Raw genomic sequence first — 14,991 nt, forward strand, 5'->3', positions numbered from 1 at the left:
GTTTGTTATACAAATTTACCTATAATAATTGTATTTTTCGATCATCAGCATCAGCTGATGTTTTCTCAATATCATTGTGTTGTTTTGCACACTCCTCGCGGGACTAAATAGCAAATTTGTTTGTTTCCTTGTTTCGAGTATTATTTGAGCCGAGCCATGGGAAAACCAACATAGTGTCTTTGCTAATAGCATGGATCCAGCATGTTTCGTGACACAAGACCCATTACTTTTTATATGTTTTAATGCTGCTGATTGGCCAGGTAGGATTAGTCAGCCTACATAAACAAAAACGATCATCCAACCAATTCAATATCTTAAAATATCTTTTAAGACTTTACAATTAGCACGCACATAATTTACGCTAGACAAAATCTATGATGTTTAATGATGCACAAGATTTGTAAAATATATTATTACTGTTCTGATTTTAAAATGTAAACAGTTTATACCGATTGATTTAGCTCGATTGTTATTAAAAAGTTAATTTTATTTGAACCACATCTGAGTCCACTACCTGGAAAAAGGTATCCGCGCAGTCTGGTCAGAATCCATGCTGTTCGCTAACGGTTTCTCTAATTTCAGTAGGCTTTAAAAGCGAACAGCATGGATCCTGACCAGACTGCGCGGATGCGCAGGCTGGTCTGGATCCATGCTGGTCGCTGGTCGCAAACCAACTATGTTGTTTTTCCTTTGGCACGGCTCATTTGTATTCACTTCCTCCAAATACCCGTATGGGCAACTTCTCAGAGAAAACAATGCTAGTTATTTAAGGTTTTGCAGGATACACTAGATCAAAATAGATCAATAGGCTTTGCTTAGGTTCTTTAACGTGCAAGGTGAAAACCACGGTACTAAGGACATATTAAGACGTTTAGTATCTTTATATGGTAAATCCAGCTTCCGATAAGGTTTGAATCAACGACCTTCCGCTTGAAAAGTAACCACATTTAACATGTTTAAAGTACGCTCAGTTTTGCTTTACATTTTTGCTTTTGCTTTATCTCCATTCATTTATCTCCGTCCATGAACTGGCTCAATCAAACTTGTAACATATTCATTTTTGTTGTGTTGAATGCCCTGTGGAATTTTAATTTTATTTTTATTGCAATTAGTCTACATCTACATATTGTTTACATGTTTTATACCTTGAAAGACAAATACCTGTACCTTAATAACGTTGTATTACGGACAATTCTGGTCAGGTCTTAGATATATCACTTATCTGTAGCTAATTTTCCTTCTTTTTACAAAGAGTGAATTTTTATATTAACAGAAAGATGTAACATATATTCAACCCCGCGATTAAGTCCTTGAATAAGTGTTAAACGAACGCGTTCGAACCTCAAAAATATCAATATTTTTGCTATTTCACCATATAAGCCTGAAATTGTCTTTACTGAATAGCCGCGATCTCCGCCCTCACCTCTCCATAGAGGAAGAAAAACTATTATAGTTTTGAAATATAAAATTCCAATTATAAATCATCTATGACGTTCGAATACAATAAAAAAAAAAAAAAAAAAAAAACAACAACAACAACAAAACAAACAAGTGGATTAAGTATTGCTATGCAATACAAAGTCCCCTACTCGAAGGCAACTAATTTTTTTCTCTACCGCAACATTACATAATGATCTGATATATGGCAATGATGTATAAACAATATATTATTATGTATACAATATGTTATAACACAACATTTGGATAAAAAATTGCAAAGATAAAATCTCAGTTGTTGAATGCTTACACCTTCTATAAATATAAAAAACATTTCATTTTAATTTTGTTTTACATTTATTTTGAAATTGGTGGGAAAATATAAGAAAAAATGTACGAAATCGTCATATTAAAGGAACATAATCCTGAAAAAATTACACCAACATTTTTTTCTGTAATTGGGTCAATATGACTCATAAGCTTATATTTATGATATTAAAATATTTTACAGACTGGACAGGAAAAGATCAATGTTGAATTTTTACCTTCAAATGTCACCTTGACATTTGAGCTAGGGATCTGGGTACCACATATGACACACTGTCTCACTAGGGGGAAATTAGTGTCAAGTAATATTAAAATTCCTTAATGGATGACGTTACTCTTAAAAGGGAAAATGAGAAACACTATCGATAATATTAAGTTTGCCAAAGGCAAATAAACCAAATATTGAAGCGTGTTGATATATCTCGATTGATTATTTTAAAACTAAATTGTAATATTTATTTATTTCTATCGATACATGCTGACACTTTTTTATATTTCAATTCTTTTTATCTCGTATTTAAGATAAATGCTTTTCGTGTTTTTAAATTTATAAACGAACGAAAATTAAATTTGAAATGTTTTGCTTTCGTTTAAGTAGTATAGTAATTGTCTAGTCTGGTGCAATTTTAAAATTTAATTAAAAAAAAAATAATTTATAAAAAATTTTATAAATTATTTAATTAAAACGTATATTTTTTTTAAAACAACTTTTTAATTTAAAATCAACAATTTTTATAAATTTAAAAAACAACTTTTTAATTTAAAATCAACAAGTATATTTTTTTAAACAAACCTATTAAAATAATTTATAATTGTTTCTTCATTTTGTTTTACATTATTAACTTTTAGTATTCTGTATAATAAATCGTACAACGGTACTTTGTCTTGTAACATTTTAATGAAAAATAAACAATAGTAACCACAGAGCGTACTTGTTTTATCTTGGTTTAAATTAAAATACATATAATATAGATGAGTTTACAAAATAAAAAAATTGTTTGAAAAAAAGAAGATTTACTGAATAAAAACCCCCATTATGTTATAAAAAAAAACGGAGAAAATAAATAATGGCTACTTGTGCTCTTGTGGAAGAATGAATCAAAGTTTGTTAAAACTACTATGACAGCAGTAATTTAGACATCCATAAAGCAGTGTTACCTTTATTACCCAAAAAAAGGGGTTAACACTTCCAGGATATAACTATTGGGGGCCAGAAATCCTTTAGATAATGGACCTCCTGTCAACAAAACTGGACGCAGTATGTATGGACCATGACTTTTCTATGACAGCGGTGTAAAAAAGGGAAACATGTGAAAAAAAAATGCTTTCCAATTTAAATAACACAAATCAAAACATTTAGGGAAAAGATTGCAAAACATTTAGTTGAAAAACCAGCAATTAATATGAAATATAAACTTGGTCTTGGCAAAACGAAAGTCAAAAACGGAAAAGGGGGTATCTCTACCCCGAAATAAATTGGAGTGATGAATTAGCCGAAGAATTACACAAACCAATTAAAAGAAAATTTGGGAAAACGAAGAGTGTTTGTCAATGATATTGATGATACTTGGTCTGCTGATTTAGTTGATATGCAAGCTTTTTCAAAATATAATAAAGGAGTAAAGTACTTGTTAACCGTTATTGATATATTCATAAATATGCTTGGGTTAATTCCATTAAAGAATAAAACTGGAAATCTGTTACTGAAGCATTTGAAAAATAATTTTAGAAGGACGATTACCAGTAAATTTATGGTAGATGAAGGAAAAGAATTTTTAAAAAAAAGTTTGGATCATTTTTGAATAAATAAAAAATTAACATGTACCATACATTTAATGAAGGTAAGGCTGTATTAATAGAAGATTTAATAGAAGTTTAAAAAGAATATGTGGAAATATTTTACAGCAAATAATACTTTACTTATTTAGATAATTTGCAGGTATGGTTGATAAATATAACAAACAAACACTCTAGTATTAAAATGACACAACCCGAAGCTAGTAAAAACTTAAATAAAGGAAACTGTTTTACTTTAATTTATATGGTAATTTAAAGATACCAAAAGAAAAGCAAAATTTTAAAATGGTGATCGTGTTCGCTAACCCAACTTAAAAGACATTTTGAAAAAGGATATACACCAAACTGGACAGGGGAGATATTTTTAATTATAAAATTAATAATACAAATCCCAGAACTTTACACTATAAAAGATTTAAATGATGAAATAATTCAGGTTCATTTTATGAACAAGAACTTTTACCTACTCACAAGAAGTTTTTAGAATAAGAAAAAGTTATCAACGAACTATAAGAAAAAACAGCTGGGTTAAATTTTAAAGTGAATTGGAAGAAATTTAAATTGAAAAATTATTATATAAATGAGTAATAAAAATTATTTCTAATAATGGAAAGAAACAATAAAATCAATTAAATTAATTCACTTAACTAAACTAGCCGCTGCTTACAGAAAAAGTTATAAATTTTGTGGGAGAGTAAATACAGGATTACAGATTACGCAGTATCTTTGGTTGTTCAGTGCATTAGCACTTGTTCCAGCTATTCCTATATTTGTAGCAGCTGTTGTGTTGTTCCATCAGTAATTACCATATTTATTAATAGACAAAAACTTAACGACAAAAAGCTATTTTTAAATTACATCACCGCAAAATAAAACAACTAAAAACAAAGCAGGGATTCCAGCTTTAGCTGTCATAACCCTAATGATCCTAGAAAAGAAAGAGAAAAAGTTATTCAAGATATTTTTTCAATACTGTTAGAAATGCAGAAAGAAAAAAATTTTTTTAAATCCCCTTTGAAAGAATAATGAAAAAATTTAAACTTAACGGATATAAGGCAAAGGGGAATAATATGTTTTTCAATGTGCGTTTTTTGTGTAAAGATTTTTTCTATAAGTATTATAAAATGGTTAATAGAAAGATAGATAAAATGATTATGCCAAAATTATCTAGCACTTTAGGAGAAATAATGAATCCGGATAAAAAATCATATAAAAAGTTCTTAAAAGAAGAAATGTTTTAAAATCAAAACTTAATCAAATATTAACGATGAATATAAAAATCATGTCATTGATAAATTACAAATTGTTATTGACCCTTATCTATCAGAAAAAAATAAATTATTTGAATGAAATGTGGTTGTCTATTAACTGAAGAAGAAATACTGAAAGGTTATGTGATTGCCCCAGACCAAATAATTATCGAAACAATCCTAAAAAAGTTATTGCAATAAATTGTAGTACAAACAGGAAAAAATTATAAATATTTATCAAACATCTAAGATTTAAATTTATTAATTCTAGAACGTATCAAATGTTGTGAAGGCAGAGGTAGGGCAAATTTGGAAGATCAAAAACGATGGAGAAAAATAAAAATTGAAATATTTTTAAATATAAGTTTTTACCGCGTGTGCGTTTTGTCCAAAGATTTATTTTCTAAATATAATATATAGATGAAATCGAGAGATCCACAAAAGGATATTATAAGAAATTTGAAATTAAAATTGAATATAAAAAAGATCCAAAAATCAATTATATTTAACTAAAACGATCATTTAGTATTCTTAAATCTAACTTAAAGCTTTAAAAGGTATAAAAATAAACGTTGTTTTAAAAATAACTTTTGTAAAAATGGATAAAAATGAAGAAATATATAAATCAGCTTATTTTCAATCAAAGGCTTTGGAAATTATTAGAATAAACGAAATAAAAATAACTTTACATCAAACCTTTGATGAAATAATAAATAGAATTGGCAACTGGATTTCAGAAGGAAGCGGCTGGGTAATAGACTGCTCACTATATAAATAGATATAAATACAGTCCTTTAGCAGCTTCAAGCTATCTGGAACTACCTAAAAAATTACAAAATCCAAAGAAAGGATTGATAAATATAAAAAATAATGATAATGAATGTTTCAGGTGGTGTCATTTGGCACATAAATTTCCTATAAAACAAAACCCCGAAAGAGTTTCAAAATATAAAAAGAATATAAATGATCTCGATTACACAGGAATAAAGTTTCCTGTTACATTAAATCAAATACCGAAAATAGAAAATTTAAATGGCATTTCATTTTATGTATTTGGGTATGAAGAACCCAATGGAGTATATCCGTTATATATATCAAAAAATAATTATTCTAAACATTGTGATATGTTATTAATTAGTAACGGTGAGAAAAATCATTATGTCTGGATAAAGAATTTTAACAGACTAATGAATAATATTACAAAAAATGGACGTATAAAACATTTTTGTAAGTCTTGCCTTCAACATTTTACAAAAGAAGAAATACTGAATAGGCATAAAGAAAATTGTTTATCTATTAACGGTGTTCAGGCTATTAAAATGCCTCCTGTTGGTAGCAAAGTACAATTTGAAAATTTTAAAAAACAGCTAGCGGCACCTTTTGTAATATATGCTGATTTTGAAGCATTAACTGAAAAGGTGTCAAGTAGTCAACCAAATCCGGATTCTTCCTTTACTGAAGAATATCAAAAACATACAGATTGTGGTTATGGGTATAAAGTTGTCTGTTGTTATGACGACAAATATACCCAGCCAACCCAGGTATATAGAGGACCTGATGCTGTATATAAATTTATAGAAAAAATGCTTGAAGAAGAAAAGCGTTGTAAGAAATATTAAAAAATAATTTTAATAAAGATTTAAGAATGTCTATTAAAGACAAAAAAGAATTTAAAAAAAAAGTTTTGTCACATCTGTGAAAAAAATATACGAAGTTTAAATAAAGTCCGGGGATCACTGTCATATAACTGGAAAATTCAGAGGAAGCGCTCACTCAGAGTGTAATATTAATTTTAGACTAACGCATAAAATTCCTGTTGTATTCCATAATTTGAGAGGTTATGACTCTCATTTTATAATGCAACAAATTGGAAAATTCAATAAACAAATAAACGTCATTCCTAATAATATGGAAAAATACATGGCGTTTATGATTAGTGACTTAGTATTTATTGATTCATTTCAATTTATGTCGCAATCACTAGATAATCTATCTAAAAATATTACTGAATTTAAGTATTTAACTCAAGAATTTCCTAAAAGGAAAATAGAATTATTTAAAGTCAAAGGAGTGTATCCGTATGACTATATGGATTCCTTTGAAAAATTTAATAATTCAAAATTACCAAATAAAAAGAAGTTTTATTCTGCGTTAAATGAAATGCATATATCAGATAAAGAGTATGAGCATGCTCAAAATATTTGGAAAAATTTTAAAATTAAGACAATGGGCGAGTACCATGATCTTTACCTGAAAACAGACGTTCTGCTTCTGACAGACGTCTTTGAAAACTTCAGAAAAATATGCATGAGTTACTACAAGTTAGACCCATGCCATTACTTTAGCAGTCCTGGGTTATCCTGGGATGCTATGTTAAAAAAGACAAAAATAAAATTAAATTTAATAACTGACATTGACATGCAGTTATTTATAGAAAAAGGCCTTAGAGGTGGAATCAGCTATATAGCTAACCGCTACAGTAAAGCTAAATAAATATAGAAAAATTATAATAAAAAAGAAAAAAGTAAATACATAAGATATTTAGATGCAAAAAATTTTTGTATGGAGGGGAAATGACCAGCCTTTACCACGGGTAATTTTAAAATTTGACATCTGAAAAACAATTTAAAAAATTAATAGCAAAGGGTAAAACCAATTTTATAATTGAATGTGATCTTGACTATCCAGAAGAATTACATTCTTTACATAATGACTATCCGTTTGCCCCGAAAAAATTATTATACCAATGATTGGTTATCTAATTATATAAAAATATTAAAGAAAAATTTGAAATAGGAAAAAGCAATGTAAAGAAGTTGGTCCTATTTTAGGAATAAAGAAAAATATATATTACATTATAGAAATCTTGAACTGTATACACAGTTGGGATTGAAAATAAAAAATACACGAATTCTAACCTTTTGATGAAAGTCCTTGGTAAAAAAATTTTTTAAATTTTTAATACTCAGAAAAGATCTGAGTCAAAGAATTCCTTTGAAAAGGATTTCTTCAAACAAATGAACAACTCCGTCTTTGGAAAAAACGAGGGAAAAATTTTAAGAAAAAGGGTTAACTTAAATTAACCCTGACGAAAAAATATTATTAAAATATGTTGCCAAACCATCGTTGTTAGTGCGCAAAATTCAAACGATAATTTATAGGAATAATAAATAAAAAAAAGTTTTTTATTAAACAACCCAGTTTATGTGGGAAGGTGCATTTTAGATTTATCAAAGTTCTTAATGTATACTTCCACTACAATTATATAAAACAAAAATATGGAGATTCAGCGAAGTTGTTATTCACTGACACTGATTCTCTTTGCTATGAAATAAAAACCAAAGATGTCTATAAAGACTTCTATAAAGATAAAGAATTTTTCGATAATAGCGATTATAAAATAATTAAAAATTCTATTTCGATGGCAACAAAAAAGTCTTTGGGAAAAATTTTAAAGATGAAGCTGCCGGCATTCCAGTAAACTGAATTTTTTGGTTTAAACGGAGCAAAATGTATTCATACCTATTAGGGGATGATAAAATATAAAAAAATGTAAAGGAATAAAAAAGAGTGTTTTTTAAAAACACACTAAACCATAAAAATTAAAGACATTTTGGGTTTAACTCAACACAAAGTATACATAAATTTAAAGTTATAAGATCAAAAAAACATAATGTTTCTAGTTATGTTTAAATAAACGTCGTTACATGTTATGACGAAAAAAAGTTTTATTCTTAAGGATGGAATTACTAACCAAGCCTTCAAATAAACAAATTTATACATCATTACGATGTAATTTTTTAAGCATCTTTATGATGTGATTTTAGAAAGAACATAGTTTCTTATTTTTTAAGCATCTTTTTGATGTAATTTTTTAAGCATCTTTATGATGTGATTTTTGATAGAACATATTTTCTTATTTTTTAAAACTCTTTATGATGTGATTTAGAAAGAACATAGTTTTCTTATTTTTAAAACATCTTTATGATGTGATTTTTAAATTTTTAAAGCATCTTTATGATTTAATTTTAATTTAGAAAGAACAAGTTTTTTATTTTTAAAACATCTTTATGATGTGATTTTTATAATTGTTTTAGGAGAAACATAATTTTCTACTTAAATAATAGAACCAAAAATTGTTAATTGAATATTTTTAACATTTAAACCATAATAGAAATAACATTATTCATTTTAATTATTAGCATAATTAATGAAACAAATTCTTTTTTTCTGTTTTTTTTTACATCTAACTTTGAAGAATTACTTTTCTTTATTTTTTAGTTGTAATTTAGCTTCTCCTTTATCTAATTTAATTGCATCAACAAGAATAATTAAAATAGAATACATGCTTGATTCTTACATTATTACTATTTTGAACTAAAACCAGGACTAGCTTTACAGTTTTCCATTGAAATAATCCACTATCAGTATCTTCGTATAACATGTTAAAAACATGGAGGTTTTCTTTATTTTTTCTTTCTATTTTACTTACTTTTTCGTTTATATTATTGAATATTCCATATTAAAGGGAAATAAATAGAAATAAATAAATTGACTGAATATATTTTGAGATAACTTCCTGGTTCTAATATATGTATCACCACCTTTAGGTAATTTTTGATATGTCTTCATTTGGTAAAATTGCAAACCATGTTTTTTTTGTTTAAAATTTAAATTTTTTTTCTTAAAACAAGTGTGTTTATTTTTAAAACCTCAGGTTTTATATACTCTATCCATTTGTGTGACCTCCAGCCCCAACCACTAAAATAAAATCAAAACTTTTATTAAAGGAGTCTACAAACCTATGTAATGTTAACTTCAATTATATAATTCTCATCTTGTTCGTTAGAATTTATTTGTTCCTTTTTTAATAAATTTTATAATCTGTATCTTATTAGCTCGTATTCCAAATAATGCAAAAAAATTTTGGTCTTTACTTTTGTTGTAATTGTTTATCTTCATACCCATATAATAATTTACCAAAAACCGTTATATGTAGTTGTCTGTTGTTGTAATGTTCAAAAAGAAACACTTCACGTCTTACTGTTTCTATTTCATCTTCATTGTTTTATAATTTTCATTTAGTTCAAAAATTACTTCACTAAATCATCAAGTCGTTTTGTTGTAGCAACTTCAGAAGCAGACAAATTGTCAACAACAACCTTTTTTTTCTAGCTAACTGTGTTTCTTGTTTTAAGAAAACTTTTTACTTTTGTAATTTCTTGGGTATTAGTAAAATTACTTGGGTATTAGCAGTAATTGATTCTCCTTGTTTAAGCGATATTTCAACTACAGAGTCCAGATCATTTATTATTTTTTTAATTTTATCATTAAGTTCGTTGATATCTTTTTGTAATATTCTGTAAGTGTATTTAAATTTCCCACGTACTTTAAATTATAAACGTGTGTCAACAGTACAATCAAGATCCGAGTTGTTTCTTAAATTTTCTAGCTGACCATAATTGTTAATTTGCTTCTCCTTGTTTAACTGATTTTTCAACTAAAAAGGTCCAGTTCATTTTATGTTCTTCAATTTTAACATTAAACTGCGTTATATCTTCTTGTAATTTTTTTGTAATATTACTTAAGTCTGCATACTTTAAATTATGACGGTTTGTCAACAGTACTAATCCAAATTCGAATTGTTTTTTTAAACTCATCTATTTTAGAATTAAGCTCTTTTTTAAAGGGTTATCTAATGCTGTGTCGTGATCATAAACCTCTTTGTGAAGCTGCCTTTTCCATTTCAATTTATTTCTGCAAGTTATTTGAAATAAATTCTAAAAAAATCTTTATGCTTATTTTCGTTTCAGTATTTAGTTTATTTATTTCTGTTCTGATTTCTAACTGATATATTTTGAAACCCTTTTTCTCGGTTTTCAATAATCTTGTCTTTTAGTTCTTCTGTTTAATCATACTATCTTTTAATTCTTGAATTTGAGTGAAAAAAATGTTTTAAATTGACTCGAAATACTTCTTTATGTTTTCGTCTGTCAAATCAGATTCTCTTCAAGTTCTTTTAAAAGAATCAACCATAGCTTTCATTTCTTCTTCAATTTTACCTTGTAATTCAACTATTAAAAATGAATTCTTTTTAAAATCTTTTGTTAAAACTTCAATTTCTTTACTTCTGCTTCTAGTTCTGTTTATACTTTTTATATCTTCAAGATTATAATAATCTATTACACCTTGAACTTTTTTAAACTAAATCGTCTCGAAACTGCATCATTGGTTTATCTGGATTTCCTAGGTTAATAAGGTTATTACCTCCATATCTAATGCCCTGTTCATTGTGTTATCAAGTTCCTTATTTCTGTGAAGATATGATTCCGATTCTTTTTTAAGTTTTTTTGAATTGTTTTTTAGTACAAATCACTTAAAATCAATATCAAAATTTAACTTTACTTACGACCCGTCAGGTTTTCTTATTTTTCTATATTATTAAAAATTTTCCCCTCTATATATTATTGTTAAATAAATAAATTAATTAATTTAATAAAATGTATTTAGCATAACTGACTCTATGAATATCAAAACGACTAAATTTTTCTTGTTTCTGTAATTTTTCAGTTATAGAAACCCACATCCTTTTCTATTTCTTTTTTAAGCCTTTTGTATTGTTTTTTAGTAGCATAATCATTTAAAATCAATATCAAAATTTAACTTTTTAAATTACATTATCAGATTCATTTATATCATTAAAATTCCCATCTATATTTACTAGTAAAGTTTTTTTAAAATTTTTTCTCGGTTTGTCTATATACAAAAAATCATATTTTTGATTTGTTGCATTAGCAAAAGAGTTAGGGTTAATATTTTGTTCATTACAAATCATATCATTTTCTCGTTTACTTGGGCTTTCAATAAAATATAATGTGAACAGTTTAATCCGAATTCTTTTGGTGTTTTTTTAGTAAGACTGACTTAAATAAATAGCACAACAGTTTTTTTTGGACGTCCTTGAATGAAGTATTTTGTTATTTTTATTTTGAACTTTTTTATCTTCACATACAAAATCATCAAATATTACTACTTTTTTTTTTTTCTGATTCAAGATTCTCACAAGGTTCAATTTTGGGTTTGGGGTCAGCTGAATATTCAAGTATTTCATTTGGGGTCCCTTTTATTTTTTCTGCAATTCCATTAAAAGTTTAATTAATCCTGATATTTAGATTGTTCTAGGTTTTTAGCATACAAGTATAATTTATCATAATATATAAGAGGTTTTCGAAGTATATGCATTAATGTATTTGTTTTTCCGGATCCAGAAGACCCACATATTAACATTCTAAAACATGAATCCGGCATAAAAGGATAATGTTGTTTAAAGTTTATTGGATTTATTACTTTTTGTATCATAATTTGGAATTTCCCCTTTATATATAATAATACATTATCTTACATTATCTTACATTATTTTACATTATCTTACATTATTATATAATGCAATCAAAACCCTTTAAAGAAATAAGAATAAGAAAAAACTTAATCGGGCAAAAGATGAGGGCTCTTAGAGAAGAAATAATGAAAGAAAAAATTAGAAAAGCCTACAAATCGTGATATTACACTGAATTTATAAACCAATTACTGAAGGAAAAAAAATCAAAAAGAAGAATTGTCAAGTCATTAAAAGCATTACCTGGAAATAAGGAGCAATTAGGGATTACTAGGTGATGAAATGAAAGATATACAAACATATCAAGGTTTACCACAGCTATTCCAAGAACCGCTATCGTTATTACCGCCGAAAGATTATACGGGTTTGGATGATGAAGATGATAAAGATGATGAAGATGATGAAGATGATAAAGATGATGAAGATGATGAAGATGATGAGTTTGGGGGAAATTTAGATAAAAATATCGATGAAGATGTATTATCAGATTGGAACTTACCTGTATTATCAGAGTAAGTAAAAAACAAAGATAAAGGTGATTGGATAAAAACAAGAAAAGAGGGTTTCTGAAAGCTTAAAGAAAAGTACTCGTAAAATAAATAAACCGAAGAAGAAAATTCGGATGAAATAATTGAATTTACAGATGCAGAACCTTGACTGCAGGTGATATGTTTCGGATTAAAAACAGACAGAACAATCTTAGAAAATACGGTTAAACGCTTATCAAAATGATTTATGACTCAGAAGATTTGGAAAGGGAATAAGATATCATAAACAAAACAAAGTTTTCTTAAAGAAAACCCAAGTTCTGATCCATATAAATTTCAACCAAATGGACATTATGTTAATTTAATTATTAACTTAAATAAACTTTATGGTCAAAATAAATTAATTGCTAAAGATGAATAACTGGAAAAGAAGTAATAAACACTAAAGTAGATAATGATTTGATTGATTTGATTAATAAAAGATATAACAATAATAAAAAACATTCAATTCATTCTAGAAAATATTTAAGAATTAACAAAAAATCAGGATTGCCTATCAATAAAAGATCTATGAATTTAAAAAAGTAATTAGGGACAGGGTTATGACGTTTGTCCATGTGATCCAGAAAAATTGGTTAATGACTTGGAGTTAATTTTTTGGTTCGATTGATGCTGGAATAATAATGAAGAACTAAAAAATGAAGGTATTAGTATAATTGATGAATTATTAAAAAAAGATAAATTATTACCAAAACAACATGAAATGTTATATAAAAAATATTTTTCTTGAATTATAAAAAAATATGTTTTTAAAAATTATAAATGGAACAAAAATTGTGTTAAGTTCTGAAACAGTTAAAAAATTATGAAAATAATACCCCTATGATTTTTCAATCAGATTTGGTCGTTCTTTAATTTTAGATAAAAATAAAAATTTTGTTTCGGTTTGGCTATATTAACACTATGACCTATTCTTGGCATATATTAGTGATGAATATGACAATAAAAGAAATTCGTTATAAAAATGGTAAGGATTGAAAGATATTATATTTACAAATGGTTCTTACAGTTACACTGATATTAATAAATTTCATAAGGGGAAAAATTAAAGTAATTTATGATTATGAATTTGATAAATCAACATTGCTCCAATAATTTAGAATTTGATTTAAGTAGTTTTAAGATTTTTGATTTCAATTAAAAATATTTTATGTTGGATTTAAGACTGTCAAATTTTCATACATTGCTTGGATTTGAGAAAAAAACTTGAGAATATGAATGGGGAACTGAATTACCAAAAATAACTAACTCTGTGGGTACAATTTATATTCATTGTGATCTTATTGATAATTCACTTGTGATGGTAATTTTAGTGATATATTTGCTTTAAGTACTGCAGATTTAAAAAGAGCTTATCCATTTACCAAAAGAACCTCAGATAATTGGATATTCTGAAGTTATAAAAATATGATAAATTCAATAAGAATATATATTACAGACATTTTGGTAGAATAAATTAAATTTTAAAAAAAATTGAAACAAGTTTTTCATTAATTTTAAAAGAAATTAAAATTTTTGTTTTATATAATGTACAAAAAGGTTTATGATAAAATAAAGGAATATTTATTTATGTTAATGCTCTTACAGGAGAAGAAATTATACGTGGTAAACTGGGGTCTCCGAGGACGCAGTCCTTGGTACAGGTATCTTTGACACTTTAACGAAATTGTTTTCAAGTGGAGTTCATCTGCTGGAAGAAAAACTCTGGAAACAGCAGGAAAAGCTGCGTTTGAAAGTGGAACAAAAATGTTGGGAATGGAAGTTGGAAATTTAGCTGCTAATAAAATTGTTGAAAAATTTAAAAAGAAACCTGCTCAGGGAGTTGGCAATTTAATTGCTAAGGATTACAAGAAAGAATAACTTAAAATAATAAGGAGGATATTAATATAAGATTGAATAGATTATTGTCAGATCTGGAACACATAAACGTATTAATAGATTAATTTATAAAAAATAAAATAATATATAATATTCATGTTTAGAACAAACAATATTGTGAAAGTATGAACTAACTCCTATCAAATTTGATAATGCTTTAATATCTGTCTTGGGAAATGGTAATAAGCAACAAAAAAAACGGTATCAAATTTTCAATTAATGATAGAAGCTCATATTTTGATTGGTTTAATGGTTATTTTGAAGTAAGTTTTAAGGTTAATAACTTGCTGATGGTGCTAATTATGCTGGTGGAGATCAAATTGCTTTATTAATAATGCAGCTTCATTAATTTACCAAA

General features: G+C 26.7%; 1 protein-coding gene across 1 annotated transcript in view; it reads right to left on the reverse strand.

Moving 5' to 3' along the window:
• The window catches only part of LOC123527054 (uncharacterized), a 491,978-nt gene that overhangs the window by 384,738 nt on the left and 92,249 nt on the right, over positions 1 to 14,991 (reverse strand). The window lies entirely within an intron of this gene.

Source organism: Mercenaria mercenaria, chromosome 14 (assembly GCF_021730395.1).
Source record: "Mercenaria mercenaria strain notata chromosome 14, MADL_Memer_1, whole genome shotgun sequence".
Taxonomy (NCBI): domain Eukaryota; kingdom Metazoa; phylum Mollusca; class Bivalvia; order Venerida; family Veneridae; genus Mercenaria; species Mercenaria mercenaria.